The sequence below is a fragment of the Syngnathus typhle genome, linkage group LG6, assembly GCF_033458585.1.
Source record: "Syngnathus typhle isolate RoL2023-S1 ecotype Sweden linkage group LG6, RoL_Styp_1.0, whole genome shotgun sequence".
Lineage (NCBI taxonomy): Eukaryota > Metazoa > Chordata > Actinopteri > Syngnathiformes > Syngnathidae > Syngnathus > Syngnathus typhle.
In genome coordinates this window covers 20,479,033-20,496,658 of record NC_083743.1, presented here as the reverse complement: position 1 = coordinate 20,496,658, position 17,626 = coordinate 20,479,033, and the positions used below count along the sequence as shown (strand labels likewise).

The window sequence follows — 17,626 nt, the reverse complement described above, 5'->3', positions numbered from 1 at the left end:
TGTATTCTCAAACCCCCACTTCAAAACCCCACTTTGTTTCTCTCAATAAATAAGCGCCTGACGAGGCCTGAGTGAGATTTTTCATTCGACTATCGCTGAGAGCACAGCGACGAGTGAACTCTCCGCCTGCAGGTGTCTAAAACGACTAACTTGTCTCCAGTGTGGTCCTTGCAAAATAAGTTAGAGTGAGCACCACCCTAACAACACCCTTTGCACATATGTAGAAGTCGCTCTCAGTTAAGACTACAAGGTCACACGTTATCACAGCAGCTAACCAACCAGTCAGAGACTAAGCCACATTTTCTACTGTCATCGCAAAGAGCCACATCATACACCTGAGCACACATGAACCCTCCCCCCCCCCCACACACACACACGCACACACACGCACACACACACACACACACACCCCTCTGCTCAGCCAAATTTATTGTGTGACATTATTATGTCACGCACCAACATGATAATGACAAATTGACTCCTACAGTACTAAAACTACAGACCAAAGACCACATTTTAGACAATGAACATTGTGTGCATTGTCTCACACAGACAAACTCAGTTCAACAAATTCCACAAACAAAAACATAAGTTTTTCCACTTACTATGTGTGGCGGGACAGACCATTCGTTTTAGTTTGTCATTTTCAGGAGACAGGATTTCAATAACGTCACTGAGGCATATTTTAACGAACTCCACTTCATTGTATGGCTTTTTAGCCCGCGCAATATTCCAAGTCAGTTGAAACAATGCAAGTGTGACGGTCTCTGAGTGCTTCGTAATTTTTTTGAAAAACTACCTATTTTTCTGCCTGACTTTTCAAAGTCTCCAAACTTGTGCTTGCGAAATTCAGTCCCTTTTGCAAAGTCCTTATCGATATTGGCATGAAGTGAGCTGAAGTGGCGCTGACCATTTGAAGCTTTTAAATGCGGCAATGACGTCCGACATATCAGGCAGAATGGCTTGCCATAGCGTTCAACAAAAAACAACTTTAATTCTGTTAAAAACATTCTGTGTTCATCGTCATATATTCGTTTAGCTTTGCATTTTTTCCTTGCCATTTTGGCAAGCGTCGTGTCAGCTTTTCTGGACCTAATGGGCCCCCGTAGTCACAGTCGCCATTCATTAAAAAGCCAGCAAAACCAGTCGCTCTGTTTGTCCCTCCTCCTTTGCAAGATTTCACCTCACGAGCATGCGCGTTTGACCAAAATACCATATTGAACTCAAGCGAAGCAAATACGCACAAAAAATAAACACAAATGTTGATATGAACGTAAAAGAGCCGCATGAAACCAGCCAAAGAACCGCATGCGGGTTGGCCACCGCTAGGCTAGGCAGAGTCGCCTCCTTGCAGGAAGGCGGCCCAGAGTAGTATAAAGAACCTTGGCGCTGGGAGAGGGACCTTCTTTCGCATCTCGCAGAAAGGGCTCCACAGCTGTACATCGATCATTCTGGCAGACATTAAATAGTTAAACTGTGAAGTGCTTCTCTTCTGGGCACTAATAAATCGGCAAACTTGTCTGCTGACTTATTTGTTCACGCTTCACCCGCAGTAATGCATGTAGTTCACGAGGCATATGTGTACCCTTTCAGCAGTCTCTATCCAAATACACAGTGTAGGTACCTATTAAAAGTGTAGTCCCGATGAATATGAAAGGCAAAGATTGATAATTCACAAAGAACTTTCCATGGTCATCATATCTACCTAACGGCTGCGCCGAAAGAGTTGGGCCAGAAGAATAGAGCGGAACTCATGCAGAAGTGCATGAACACAACCTTGTTGAATCGTTTTGTCTGTCCGTTCAGAGCAAGGAACGAGCCACTAGCCCCACGGGAAGTTGTCATTTTTTGTAAGCTTGTGTGTATGTAAATTTGTCATGGTCCAACGTAAGACTGTTTAGGGTGAATAAAAAATAACTGTAACAAGTTTATTCTGCTATTAACCAGATTCAAACTGGGGTTGCAGCCGCTTCAATGCTATATTATGGCACATATGCAGTTGCATGTTTAGGGTCTTTTCTCTAGGATCTTCAGCCACAACACCCAGGCAGACCATGAAAGAATGTTGATATTAAAATGTTGGTGGAACTATCCAATAACTACGCAGATCCGATGATCCCTAAGACTTGAGATGAGACAAAATTGGAAAGGCTATTTGTTGACAGTCTCTGTGAGTTACTTCAACCTAAAAGTTCACATAAACTACACATAGCTAATGTTGACCACAAAATGGCATGTGAGCTGGCCAGGAGTCCTGGAATCTTCTGATCTGTAGACAGATGCGTTACCCATTGCTCCACGAGCCCCACGGGAATATGTGGCTTGTAAGCTTGTAACACTTTTGCAAAAATGAAAAAAAAAAAAAAATGGGTGACATTATTTGAATATGTTATATGTAATATGTTTGAATATTTATCCATTGCGCCACTCGCTCTACAAGTTACGGCTATTGACCGTAAACTTGTGTGGAAAATCGTCATTGTCCAAAAGATGGCAGTTTAGCAATAGTGAGCAAGGGAGAAATTCTTCAAAGTAATTTGATTATGCCATGGCCCAGATTCCAACCAGGGTTGCTGCGGCTACAACGCAGAGTACTAACCACTATACGATCATGGCCAATATGCATAACTTTTTCAACGCTACTGCATACACGCCATGATCGTGTAGTGGTCGATTCGAATCCGGGTTATGGTTTAATCAAATTACCTTGTTGAATTTGTCTGCTGGTCACTGTTGCTAGACAGCCTTCCTTTGGACAATGACAGTTTTCCACACAAGTTTACAGTCGATACAGTCTTGTAGGGTGAGTGGCGCAATGGATGACACATGACGGAAAGTGATGAGAATCAAAACAAAAGATTTAAGAGACCCGAGGTAAATTAACTGAACCCGATTCGTTTTAATTGACAGCCCATGCAATATGCACCTCAGATGAAATCGGGCTAGTTGATCAACAGCAATGTGATAACGAAGGGATCATCTGGGAGTTGAACCCCGGACCTCTCACACCCAAAACAAGATTCATACCCCTAGACCACCGGTGTCAAACTCGAGGCCCGAGGGCCAGTTATGGCCCACCGTATCATTTTCTGTGGCCCGGAACGACAAATTGTGCATTAAATGTATGTCATACTAAAATTGCAAATTGTCGTAACTTTCAAGAATCTTCTTAAAATAATTTTTGAAATATTTGAAAAGTTTCCACTCCTCTGATTTGAAAAAACAATTATTATTATTATTATTATTATTATTATTGTCAGTTTGTTTTGTAGCTCATACTGTATATAATATGAGGTGTTTATTTATTTGGGTTGACAGTCATAATGGCCCGTCGAGGGAAACTTTGACTACAATGTGGCCCGCGACAAAAATGAGTTTGACACCCCTTCCCTAGACCATTGAGCCTCAAAGAAAGCTTGCAGACCATGTTACATTCTGTGTAACATTGGCCTGTCAAACAGTCCACACAACGATAGACAACAGTGTTTCAAAGAAAAGCTCGTTCGGGAGTTTAACCCGGGTAATCAAAGAACCCTAGGCGAGAATCATTCCCCTGCACCAATGAGCCCCATAGTAGACCAGCTGACCCCGTTACATTCTGATTGGAAGCCCTGAAGACTGAATGCCAGTGATTTATGGAATAAATGAAATCTGGTTGGCCTAAGGCTCCCAATTCCCCAACTTCGAGCCCTAACGCTAACCCTAAAACCCTAACAATTAACAAACCCTAATAATTAAACTTTAACCTGCTAACCCGCCTACCATAACCCCCTCACCTTTAATCTCTAATGCTCCCACTAAAGGTAGTGCTCTCTAAACTTGAAAGCAGGCATATGCGAACCGGACCATGAGATTGCCCCATTTCAGAAGTGTTTTAGAAACCTTTACAGATGGTTAAAATTCACATAATTGTTATGCGCGCATGTGTTCCGTGAGCGTTCTCGCCCGCCCCCTCGCTTTCCTTTCTCCCGCAATTTGCCCGCTGCAGCGCAGTCCTCGTTAGTATAGTGGACGATATCTCCGCCTGTCACGCCGAAGACCGGGGTTCGATTCCCCGACGGGGAGTTTACTTCTTTGTGCGAAATATTATATATTTATAATATATATAAATTTATATATATTATAAATATAGATATAATATCTATATTATAGATGCATTGGTTGGTATCATTACATCGTAAGATGGCGCCGCAGATGGCCACCTCGGTAACTCGCTCTCTGTTACTTTGTGTTATTTTACATCTTTTTAACCTCACTTTGTATCATACTTCCGGTTTGCCACGTAGAGTGCCGCAGCGTCACTAGAGAGACGATCTACATTCCTACATTTCTATATGCTTTTCTAGTTTTTCCTCGCTTTTTACTCCACTTTTTGGAGTTTACTATTGTTGAAAGTCGCGGACCGTCAATTCCTGCCATTTCAATCGCGTCACTGTTTGGCTCTCAGCGGAGGCTTCGTGGCTGTTTGTCTACCGTCGATCATCGGACACGTAAGTATGGCTGCGGATCAAGAGGTTTGTACGGCTTTTTGCACCAACTGCACCCTTCTCTCAGAGAGGTTGTCCCTGCTAGAGGGACGTGTCCGCCAGCTAGAGCAGAATAGTGGTATAACAGTAAATGTGGCGGACCCAGATGCGGACTGTAGTCAGCCTGCTAGCCCAGTTAGCATTAGCCCCAAACCACGATAAGCCAGTTAAGACGCATAGCCGTCCCAAGCCATCTCGGCCTACTGGCTCTCACACCTTGGTCATAGTTGACTCCATTACCTGAAAAACATCACACTTAAAAATCCAGCCACAGTATTGTGTATCCCTGGAGGCAGAGCACCCGACATAGAAGCTAATCTAAGGGTGCTAGCTCGCAATAGGTCTAGTCAACAGCGTAGTTCCAACAAAACTAGCCACTCGGATATAGTGATACACGGTGGCTCCAATGATATATTTCAAGCATATATCGGCTCTATTGATAATCTTACTGCATCTATATCTTCTATATCTGCATCTTAATGCATCTATATAATTCAATGTGACATTGTTAAATGCCATCGATTCGCTACCACTATTTTTATGGGACTTATCTTCTCACCAATTTAAGAAGGCTCTGAAATCACTTCTCTTTGACACTTTCCATATGAACCTGGATCCATTCATTATTCTCTTTAGTTATAGTTTTAGTGTTTTTTCCCTATTGTTGTATGTTGTATGCCAGGGGTCACCAAACTTTCTTAATTCGAAAGCTACTTCCTGGGTACTGATTAAGGCAAAGGGCTACCAGTTTGACACACACTTCTGAAGTAGCCAATTTGCTCAATTTGGTTTTCACTATGTGTTATTATTGTCATTTCCAGTTCACATGTAAGTGTGATTTTAACAAGAATAGCAAAAATACAGTCAAACCTTGGATTTTGACCACAATCCGTTCCAGAAAGCGGTTCTGAAAGCGAATCGATTGAATTCCAAATCTATTTTTCCCATTACAAATACAGTGGAGCTTTGGTTGACGACAACAATCCGTTCCAGAAGGCTGTTCGAGAAGTGGATCGTTCAAATTCCGAATCATGTTTTCGCATTACAAATAATGGAATAAAAATGAACCCATTCCAAGCAAAAAAACGCCTTTTTTAAGCATTTGTTCATTTGCGCATTTTTGTCCGATCGTGCAACTGCAGCGCACCGCCGAACGCGCAACCGTAGCGCGTCGCCGACCGCGCAACTACACCGCACTGGTCGCAATATTGTGACAGACCCGTCGCTGAAATTTAGAAAATATTTTTAAAGTCCTGATGTACTATCCAAAATTTAAGTGGACCTCAGTGCGCAGGCACCTTAATTTGGTCCGATCACGCAACCGCAGCGTGCTGGGCCATCACTGTTGCATTGCTTTAGGAGCGTCTTTGTGTTTTAGGACGGCTTTACTGCTCCCACTTGCTTCCTTTGGAGGCATGATTAGAGTTGTTGCAATCCTCAGAGTAACGAGAATGTAATAACGAACGGAGTCAGTGGGCATGGGGTCCTCTCGGCTCGCGAGATTCGACAATTGAATTTTGAACCCATGAATGCAGAGCACAATAAATTAGCAATCCATTGCCTTAACCTCTCCGCCACCTCGTCTTGTTCATCTGGCATTGACAATACACGTTATGTACGTTGTACCAAGATACTTTGTGAGGCCTGAAAATCCGACGGGGATGTGATATGAAATGATGAGTGGAGAGCACAGTGGAGTAGCAACCCATCGCCTAAATATCTCAGCCATCGCATCTCATGCATGAGTTGTATGGGCGACATGATATGGCATGTACGGTGTAGTATAAGCTACAAGGTAAAATGATACGATACTTTAGATGTGAAACGAAGAAGAGCTAAGCCACAAAAGAAGTGACACTGTCAACAAAGAAAAATATTTGTTCAATGTTGTCTCACCCCAAATCTTTGGGATCCTCGGATCTGCGCAGTTGGATAGTTCCATCAACATTTTAACATCAACATTCTTTCATGGTCTGCCTGGGTATGTCGGCTGAAGATCCCAAAGAAAAGACCATAAATTTCTTGTATGCTATTGCATGATCGTTGTCATGATGTCGGGGTTTTGTAGATCGTTTTGTTTTGTCCTGTCCCTTGTGTTTTCACTTCCTGTTTTATTTTGTACAGAGTATGGCTCCTTCCCCTGCACAACCGTCCGCTTGACCTTCCTGGGATGACAACTACATACACCTGTGTCATCAGCCCTGATTATCTGCACCTGTGTTCACCCTCCCCCGTATGTCTATTTAGTCCGCGTCGTCCCATCGCCTTGTGCCAGTGCGTCTTGTTTGCCATGACCACCAGCGACTCCGTAGCCCCAGCTATCTCCCGAGCCTTGCCCGTGTGTTCTTGCCTTGTTTTGTCCCTCCATGTGAGGCGCCTTTTGTTTGCTGTTCCCGGCCCGTTTTTTCCCTCAAGTAGAGGCGCTTTTGTTTCTCCCCTTTTTCCTCGTGTTGAGGCACTTTTTGTTGGCACCTTTTCCCTCCTTGCGAGGCGCCTTTTGTTTGGAGCGGCCATCCGCAGAGACAATAAAGCCAGTGAACTTGCCAACTCTGCGTTCGAGTCCTCTCCCTGCTCTGCCCCTGACAATCGTATAGCGTTATGGCCGTAGCATCCCCGGAACGAAGCTGGGTCATGGGGTAATTAAATTACCCTTCTGAATTTGTCTGTGTTCACTGTTACCAAACAGTCTTCTGTTGAACACAAGCTTCCAGACATTATGTCCACCTACGTTTTAACATCAACTTTATTTCATAAAGTTCTTCCTAATTCATCTTGGCGAAACTCCCTTAGGTGTTCCCATCTTTTTCTAGGGCTGGCTGCCACGAGGAAGCGGTCGACACACAATTATGACCCTGAAAGGACTCGTCTATGATATTAATCAGAATTCATTAATCACTGAAATGCAGTCCTCAGGTCCATTTTATATTCGCTACCAATCGGAATGTAACGAAGCTGTTTCTACCCAGTTTCCAACTAGGGCTCGAGTTAGGACTATATAAAAGTGTGCCCCCGTGTGAGGGTCAAACTCACGACCTTCAGATTATGAGACTGACACGCTACCACCTGCACCAACGAGGGTTTGTCTTTGCATTTTGTGCAATTGTTTTTTACTGTAAAATTAATTCAACCACCGCCCATTTTGATCAAACTTAACTAGGCTAAGATTTCCAACTCAGACTAGGGTTCCAGGAAGGGCTAGAGTTAGGGTTGGACTATATATAAATCATGCGCCGTGTGATGATCGAACCCTCGACTTTCAGATTACGACACTGACGCGCTACCGCCTGCGCCAACGAGTCTTTGTGGCACCTGTCTTAAAATTCTATTTTTCTGTAAAAAAGATTCAACCACCGGCCATTTCCATCAAACTGCAATTCATCGAAAGAAAAAGTTACTTTTGTCTGAGCATTCTTAAACTTGGGTTTCCAACTAAGGTTTCCAACTGGGGCAAGAGTTTCCAACAAGGGGTCGAGTTAGGGTTAGGACTAAACAAATTAGAGCCCCGTGTGAGGGTTGAACTCACGACCTTCAGTATACTAGACTGACGCGCTACCGCCTGCGCTAACAAGGCCGTGAACAGCTGGTTTTACAAACCTGTTTTACTGTAAAACTGATTCAACCACCGGCCATTTCAATTAAACTCAACTTCACAGACAGAAAACTTTATTCTACTCTGAGCAACCTAGTATCTTCTGAAATTGACAATGATTTTACTGTGGACTATAGAAAACAGCGCCCCGTGTATGGGTCGAGCTCACAACCTTCAGATTTTGAGACTGATGCACGACCAATTGCACTAACAAGGTAATATGTCAATTGCATTACAATTCTCTTTTACGGTAAATTGAATAATCCACAGGCCATTTATGTCAGTAACAATTGTAAGCTTCACTTGGCAGGCTGCAGTCATCAGAAGTCGTTGCCATGTTTCACTTGGTACAGTTGTTCATATGGCTATGTGGCCTAATGCCTAAGGCGTCTGAGTTTGGGTCTGAAGCTTGAGGGTTCAAGTCCCTTCATGGTCAATTTAATATAATTCATATGAAATTAATGACTTTATTTGAGTCTGAACCAACTCTTGTATCCTGTCAGAAAGGGTTTTGGTTTCTGATTTCTTTTTGTTGTTGTGCTGACTCCCCCCCAATCTCCGTTTTCAGTGCAACAAAGGGACAAAAACCAAAAGAAAAAATGCTTTCTCTGTTATACATTAGGGCCAGCGTTTCCAACTAGGGCTAGGGTTTCCAACTAGGGTTCCAACTCCGGGTAGGGTTTCAAACTAGTAATTCCAACTGGGGCAAGGGCTCCCAATTAGGGTTTCCAACTTGGGCTGGGGTTTCCAACTAGAGACAACATTGGACAGGTGCCACTTGTTGGGAACCTTTGAATGTTTAGTCTTATCAACGAATGTGTTTCAGAGGCTAGATTTAAAACGTGTCTGCTGGTTTTCGTGAACCAAACCTGTTAAAAAAAAAGGGAAAGAATGAAACAATTCCCAATAGAAGAAGCCTGGTTAGCTCAGTTGGTAGAGCATGAGACTCTTAATATCAGGGTTGTGGGTTCAAGCCCCACGTTGGGCGTCCCTGCTTCACCGTGATTGATCTGGCTTCTGCCTCCCGCTTTCCCCCTGAGTGCAGCACGTGTTTGCATTCACTTACAAAGGGATGAAATTACAATACACTCGCGTGCCGCAGGGACTCAAAAATTTGCCAGGATTGTTCGACCAGGTTCTCAAAGAACTCCTCGAACCATGCCAAATGCCGATCGGCACATTGTTGTTGCAATATGTCGATGATTTGTTGATTGCAGCAAAAGACGAGCACACAGGAACAAAGAAAGTGTTGTTGTGGTTAGGGGAGAAAGGGTTCAAGGTGTCAAGAAAGAAACTGCAATCTGTCGCCAACAGGTCACTTTTCTGGAACGTGTGCTGACCCCTAGTGGCCTCGCCATGTCGCCTGAACATAGAAACTCAATCCCACGGCCTCCCACCGTCCAGGAGATGCTATCATTCCTGGGGTTGTGCGGCTACAGCAGACATTACATACCCTGTTTTGCCGACAAAACTCAGGGTCGTGGGTTCAAGCCCCACGTTGGGCGTCCCTGCTTGTTGGGAGCCGTTCAATTCTTAGTCTTATCAAGGCCTCACTTAAAAAATTGAGTCTTTCACATGGCGATGTGGCCTCATGGATAAGGCGTCTGCGTTCGGATCGGATGATGGCGAGTTTGAGTCCCTTCATAGTCAATTTAATATCATGCTTTAGGAATCAAACACTTTATTTCAGTCTGAACCAACTCTTGATTGATTGAACTTTATTCATCCCACAGCAGGGATATTCACTTGTCACAGCAGCGCATGAGTGCAAGAATAATACGAGTGCAAGAATAGAACAAGTGACAGAATTACAAAAAAAGGGTAAATAACAGACAAGGATAAACACAAGTGCTGCTTGTAAAGACAAAACACATTCATTTTATCAGGTGGCATGCATGTTGTAAAGTCTGACAGGTGGAGGAGACTCTGGCCCTTTTTGTACAGGCCGTGGGTGTGATCAGTCCAGTCCAGTTTGTTGTTAAGGCGAACACCCAGGAATTTGTACTTCTCCACTACCTCAATGCCCGATCCCTGGATGTTCACCGGAGTGAAGATGGGTGCTGTCCTCCCGAAGCTCACAATTAACTCCTTTGTCTTGCTGGTGTTCAGCTGAAGCTGGTTGAGCTCACACTAGCTGACAAAGTCCTTGATGACCAATCTATATTAGACTTAGACAGACTTTATTGTCATTTTGTAAACACTCAGAGCACACAAAACGAAATTCCGTTGCATACGGCTCTCAACAAAGGAATGACATTTCGGCTGGATAAAAAGTGACATTTCTATATAAATATGAAATAAGATAAGATAAATAAGATAAATATAAAGTGCATAATAAGTGCATATATAATAAGTGCAGACAGACAATCCCTCGTTTATCATCCATCCATTTATCCATTCTATTAGGCTTATCCGGGTCGGGTCGTGGGGGCAGCAGCTTTAGGAGGGACTCCCATACTTCCCTCTCCCCAGCCACTTCATCCAGCTCAACCAGGGAGATCCCAAGGCGTTCCCAGGCTAGCCGAGAGACATAGTCTCTCCAGCACGTCCTGGGTCGGCCGCGAGGTCTCCTACTGGTGGGATATGCCCGGAACACTTCCCCAGGAAGGCGTCCAGGAGGCATCCTGGTGAGCTGCCCGAGCCACCTCATCTGGCTCCTCTCAACGTGGAGGAGCAGCGGCTCTACTCCGAGTCCCTCCCGGATGACCGAGCTTCTCACCTTATCTCTCAGGGAGAGCCCGGACACCCTGCGGAGGGAACTCATTTTGTCTGCTTGTATCCGACCCAAAGCTCGTGACCATAGATGAGGGTAGGAGCGTAGATCGACCGGTAAATTTTGCCTTTTGGCTCAGCTCTCTCTTCACCACGACGGACCGGTACAGAGTCCGCATTACTGCAGACGCTGTACCGATCCGCCTGTCGATCTCACGCTCCATCCTGCCCTCACTCGGGAACAAGACCCCAAGATACTTGAACTCCTTGGGCCAGGATCTCATACCCGATCCGAAGAGGGCATCCCACGCTTTTCCGACCAAGGACCATGGCCTCGGATATGGAGGTGCTGACCCTCATCCCGACCGCTTCACAATCGGCTGCGAACCGCCCCAGTGAGAGCTGGAGATCACGGCTTGAAGAAGCCAATAGAACCACGTTGTCTGCAAAAAGGAGAGACACAATACAAAGGTCCCCAAACCGGACACGCTCAACGCCTCGGCTGCTTCTAGAAATTCTGTCCATAAGAGTTATGAACAGAATCGGTGACAAAGGGCAGACTTGGCGGAGTCCAACCCTCACTGGGAACAAATCCGACTTACTGCTGGAAATGCAGACCAAACTCTGGCATCGGTGATACAGGGACCAAACCGCCCTTATCAGTTGGCTCAGCACTCCGTACTCCCGAAGCACCCTCTACAGAACTTCCCGAGGGACACGGTCGAACGCCCTCTCCAAGTCCACAAAACACATGTGGACTGGTTGGGCGAACTCCCATGCCCCCTCGAGGATCCTGCCGAGGGTGTAGAGCTGGTCCACTGGCCACGGCCAGGACGAAAGCCACACTGCTCCTCCTGAATTCGAGGTTCGACCTCCCGACGGACCATCCTCTCCAGCACCCCTGAATAGACCTTACCAGGGAGGCTGAGGAATGTGATTCCCCTATGGTTGGAACTCACCCTCCGGTCCCCCTTCTTAAAGAGGGGAACCACCACCCCAGTCTGTCAATCCAGAGGCACCGTCCTCGATGTCCACGCAGTGCTGTAGAGGCGTGTCAGCCATGACAGTCCCACAACATCCAGAGCCTTTAAAAACTCTGGGCGGATCTCATGTAGCGGCTAGCTTGCTATCGGGCGGACCGGGGCATTGTACAAGGGGGAAAATCTCGTGGAGGTGGAATATGCGTCTTTCTGTGAGGGGCGCTCATGGAACCCTCAGGTGTAGGGAAGCCTACAATTTCATGGGGCAGCACACAAGCTATAACCATTTTGCAAATTTTTCCCAGCTAAATGACAAATAATTTGAGGTCCCACCGAGACTTGAACTCGGATCGCTGAGTCAGAGTCCAGAGTGCTCACCATTATCACCATAGAACCCTGGCAGTGACAGAAGGAGGAGCATAATTTTTCTGAGCACAATGCACTAACTAAGGTGCTCATTTTACAAAATTGACAGTAGTGGAGGCAGGGCTTACACACTCATAGGGCTGTCCACAAAGTACTGAATTGGAATTTCCAATTGTTACATGTAAATGACTATAAATTGGAAGTTCCACCAAGACTTGAACTTGGATTGCTAGATTCAGAGTGCTCACAATCACACCATGCCAACATTGATTAAATGATTGATTGATTGATTGATTGATTGATTGATTGATCGATTGAACATTTATTGATCCCGGGGGTGGGGAAATTCAGGCCCAATCAGAATCCATACCACAGAGCGGGTATACAAAAGACACAGATGGCATGAGCGCAACTCAATAGGCTCTCATAAGGCTGCCACACAACAGCGCCACAAAGAAAGCCAGTAAGTGCGAAAGATAAAAGCCATCAAAGCAAAGGAAAAAAAGTAACAGCAGCCAACCAGCACCCCTCAATATCAAAGAACACCCCAAAACACACAAAATAGCCTCCATGGGGTCCATAAACAGGTGTAAGGACAGTCCAGTTCAACGGCGCCCAATGGACCGTGGTCGTGAATTGGTGGAAACATCCCAAAACAGGCGAGGCCAAGGGGAGGGACACGTCAGCACCGGCCGGATAAGCAGGAAGCCGTCGTAGAGTTACGCCGGTCTCAACCGATTACTCGGTAATCCAGAAGAGCATTAGCTTTAAAACCATCCAAGATCTAAAGTTAGTTCCACCAGTTGACATTGTACTTTGGAGAACATGTGATTACTTTATCAAATACTATATGGCTCCTGTTTGCCGAGGTGTCCCTGGCACACTTTGCAAAGCAGACAACACTGGAAAATACATTTAAAAAATGTTGTTTCCACCCAGTTTTGCGTCTTAGAAGAACATGATGACCACTACGCTATGGAAACTGCTGTGACGTCCAAAGCATTTTGAGAAGCCTGGCAAAAGTTCAACAAAAGTGAGTGAGGAAGAAAGCAGGCACTTATGAACTTTTTGATTTGCTTTACAAAACTGTGCTAGCAAAAGCAATTTTTCCATACAAAGAAATAAACTCCACGTCGGGGAATTGAAGCCCGATTTGCCGAGCCCAGGCTGAGTCGTTTCGCTAAAGGGTACCTGATTTGAGACTGGGTGAAAACCAGGTTTCGCACTTTTCTTTAACTTTTGCCAGGCTCTTCAAAAGGCTATGTGTCAGCGCAGTTTCCATGGTGTGGTGGTTAACACATTCCCTCACACGCTGAAGGTCCCTGGTTGTAAACAAGTCTTATGATCCTTTTGATTTTAGACTCCGCGTCGGGGAATTGAGCCTCAGTTTGCCGAGCCGAGGCCGTGAATAGTATAGCTAAAACGGCCTGTTGCGTTTTGTTCAAGATGTCCATCGTTAAGCAAGGAAAAAAAAAGTGGAGTAACAGTATTTGTAACATATATTAGGTTTTTTGATGGCAGTCAGTGCACAGTGTAAAATTATTTACACATTGATTGATATGTTTGTATGAACTAATAAGAGTATCTGCATATTGCTGTTGCTCCCTCTTCAGGCCCTAAACTGATCGGCATTCAATTCCATCCATTCCGTCCATTATCTGTACTGCGGGGGGTCGCAGGCGTGCTGGAGCCTATCCTAGCAGTCATCGGACAGTAGGCGGGGGACACGTTATAACTGGTTGCCAGACAATCGCAGGGCACACAGAGACAACAATCATTCACACTGGCACTCACACCTATGGGCAGTTTGAATTACTAAATCGGCTGACCAAGCATGTTTTTGTGATGTGGGAGGAAAACACGGAGAACCTACAAACTCCACACAGGGAGCACCAGATCACAAGTCAAAAGTCCTTATATGATACAAATGGATTTGATTTCATGTCGAATCGTATGCTTTGCATGTTTGAGTGGGGATTTGGGGAGGTTTCACCAAACATGTGAATGAATGATGGAGTAACCGTAAAGATGTTTGTTCACATGTTTCGTGAAACATGGGGTCGGAAACCGGATTGGAAGGGATCTAGTATGTTATTGGAGGATAGAGTTGTTGATAGACAGTTCTTTCGAGTATCTTGCTTGAAACAGGAAGATTTGATACTGGTCTGAAATTGCTGATTATGGAGTGGTCAAGATTAGGCTTCTTTAATAGGGGCTTCACAACAGCAGTTTTCAAAGATTGTGGAAAGATGCCTGTAAGTAGAGAAGTGTTTATTATCTGCAGTAGGTCTGGGGCAAGGCACTTGTGGACATTTTTTAGAAAGCTTGTTGGCAAGGTGTCAAGGCAGCACGTTGAGGATTTAAGCCTTTGCACTGTTTCTTCTAGTTGCTTTTGGTCAATGATATTAAATTGGGTCATGTTTACTAGGCACCTTTTCAGTTGGTGCATTGGGGCCATAGGTCCTTTTGCAGTAAAACTGATGGCTAATCTGATGTTTTTAATTTTATCCTTGAAGAAGGTTGCAAATCCATTGCATTTGACAGTGGATAGGAAATCAGGGGCAATTTGAGGGGGGGCGTTTGTTAGCCTGTTAATGGTGGCAAAGAGAGTAGGAGCGTCATTTGTGATTTTGTTGATTATGTCAGCAAAGAAAGATTGTCTGGATTTTTTTAGTTCTTGGTTATAGGATTTAAGGCTGTCTTTGTAAATATCATGATGAATGTGAAGTTTAGTTTTTCGCCATTTGCGTTTTTTTTTTCTAGACTCTCTTTTTTTTATCTTTTACAGAGAGAGAGTATGTCCATGGTGCTTTCTTCTTACCAGAGATTAATTTGGTTTTCAGAGGGGCTACTGGGTCGATATCTTTTAGGGTTTTAGAGTTGAAGTTATCTAGGAGGTCATTGACAGATTCTGATGGAAGGGTAGGGGCCTGCGAGAAGGCCTCCATTGTGTACTAGTGGCCTCATTAAAGTGCCGCTTTTTAATGGTTTGTGGTTGACTGAGAGCTATAGGGGTGACCTTCATTTCGATAAAGATGCAGAAGTGATCAGATAAGGCAATATCGACTGCTGAGAGGAAAGATGACTCAAGACCTCTGGTTATGAATAAATCTAGTGTATGGCCTCTGTTGTGTGTAGGTCCAGAGATATGCTGGGATAGGTCGAAGGTGTCAAGGAGGTCGTTTATTTCTTTGATGTTATTATCATTGAGTTTGTCTATGGGAGCTTAAGATCAGGGGATGCTTTGAGAATAATTGTCAATTTCTGTCTATGTGAAGCCCTTTGAGACTGCTTGTGATTTAGGGCTATACAAATAAACTTGACTTGACTTGACTTGACTATGTGAATATTAAAGTCAACCTACTATTGATATACAGTCATGTTCCACGGAGATTAAAGCGAGGAGTTCAGAGAATTCGACGAAGAAGTTATTAGCATAACCTGGGTGTCTGTATACAACCATAAGTAGGACAGGGGGAGAAGACTTCATTACAACTGCAAGATACTCAAACGAAAGACAATCTCCAAATGACGTCCGTTTACATTGAAACAAATCAGAATAGATTAGGAAAACGCCTTCCCCTCTCTTTCCGATTCTGAGGGCGTCAATGCAGTTGAAATTAGGTGGAGTTGATTCATTAAGGATATATTCTCTGTTATCTAGATCAAGCCAGGTCTCTGTAAGAAAACTAATATCTAATGTTGGAATGTAACCTGTAATAATTTAACTAGCTTGTCCTGTCTAGACAAAAGTAGTTGACCAAAGTGCTAAGATCTTTTCAACTGATTTACTAGACGCAGAGGAAGCAATCAAAGTTGCTTTGTTTACACAAAGTCGTAAAAGGCCCCCTGCTATGCTTTGATCAGCAGGGGACCGGCCTCACCCAACCTGTGTGTTCCCACACCCCCACTTTCAACCCCACTCAGTTTCTCTCAATAAATAAGCACCTGACGAGGCCTGAGTCAGACTTCATTCGACCATCGCTGTAAGCACAGCGACGAGTGAACTCTCCGCCTGCAGGTGTCTAAAATAACTTGCTTGACTCCTGTGTGGTTCTTGCAAAATAAGTTAGAGTGAGCACCACCACTACACCATGGAAACTGCGCGGACACATAGCCTTTTGAAGAGCCTGGCAAAAGTTAAAGAAAAGTGCGAAACCTGTTTTTCACCCAGTCTCAAATCAGGTACCCTTTAGCAAAACGACTCAGCCTGGGCTCGGCAAATCGGGCTTCAATTCCCCGACGTGGAGTTTATTTCTTTGTATGGAAAAATTGCTTTTGCTGGCACAGTTTTGAAAAGCAAATCAAAATGTTCATAAATGCCTGCTTTCTTCCTCACTCACTTTTGTTGAACTTTTGCCAGGCTTCTCAAAATGCTTTGGACGTCACAGCAGTTTCCATAGCGTAGTGGTCATCATGTTCTTCTAAGACGCGAAACACCCTCTGTTTCAGACTGGGTGGAAACAACATTTTCTAAATCTATTCGTCAGTGTTGTCTGCTTTGCAAAGTGTGCCAGGGACACCTCGGCAAACAGGAGCCATATAGTATTTAATAAAGTAATCACATGTTCTCCGAGTTACAATGTCAACTGGTGGAACTTACTTTAGATCTTGGATAGTTTTAAAGCTAATGCTCTTCTGGATTACCGACTAATCGGTTGAGACCGGCGTAACTCTACGACGGCTTCCTGCTTATCCGGCCGGTGCTGACGGGTCCCTCGCTGTCAGGTTTATTTCAATGACTGAATAACTATTAAGAGAAGAGCAACAGCAAACAAACCACAAGTGAGACAGAATATTACCGTTTTTTTCCGTGTATAGTGCGCCCCCATGTATAATACGCACCCTAAAAATGGCATGCTGATGCTGGAAAAAAGCCTGTACCCATGTATAATACGCACCCAATTTTTATGAATTTTTTTTTATGAAATCTTTTTTTTTTTTTTTTTTTCCAAAGTCCCAATGATCGTCACACACGCAGGGAGGCAATGGGTCCCATTTTTATAGTCTTTGGTATGGTCTTAACTAGGCTGGATGTAATTTTTTTTGTTGGCGTTGATTTCTCCGACTGCCCATAAACGCACCACCGCGCTCCGTGCGCGCACGGGAAAGAGGCGTGCGGACGTGAAAAAGGCGGCTCGGTATGGGAGAGATGTTGAAGAGGAATAAAAACACCCTTGGAAACCAAAACTTGGTGATTTCAAGTTTCATTTCGAGGGACATTTGTCACGTCTCGTCCCCAGTTTTGGTATGTGTCTAGGTTGCCATAGTCTCTGTTCGCGTCGCCCCTCTCTTCCTGTGTCACCTCAATCGATGTAACGTGTTTTGTATTTAAGTCCTGTCTGCCCCTCGCTCACCGTCGGATCATTACATGTGTTACTGTCATGATGTCTGTTTGCTTTCTGTTCCTGTCTTTGGTAATGTCACCCTATCTTTTTGTTCCACGACTTTGT

The 17,626-nt window shown here is 44.5% G+C and overlaps 2 non-coding genes across 2 annotated transcripts; one reads left to right on the top strand and one right to left on the bottom strand.

Annotated features, from left to right (window-relative positions):
- Nucleotides 1-8,024: 8,024 nt before the first annotated feature.
- Nucleotides 8,025-8,097, bottom strand: trnat-agu (transfer RNA threonine (anticodon AGU)). The gene has a single exon. It is a non-coding gene; the product is annotated as a tRNA-Thr (tRNA).
- Nucleotides 8,098-9,030: 933 nt separating this feature from the next.
- trnak-cuu (transfer RNA lysine (anticodon CUU)) lies at nt 9,031-9,103 on the top strand. The gene has a single exon. It is a non-coding gene; the product is annotated as a tRNA-Lys (tRNA).
- The last annotated feature ends 8,523 nt before the right edge of the window (nt 9,104-17,626 follow it).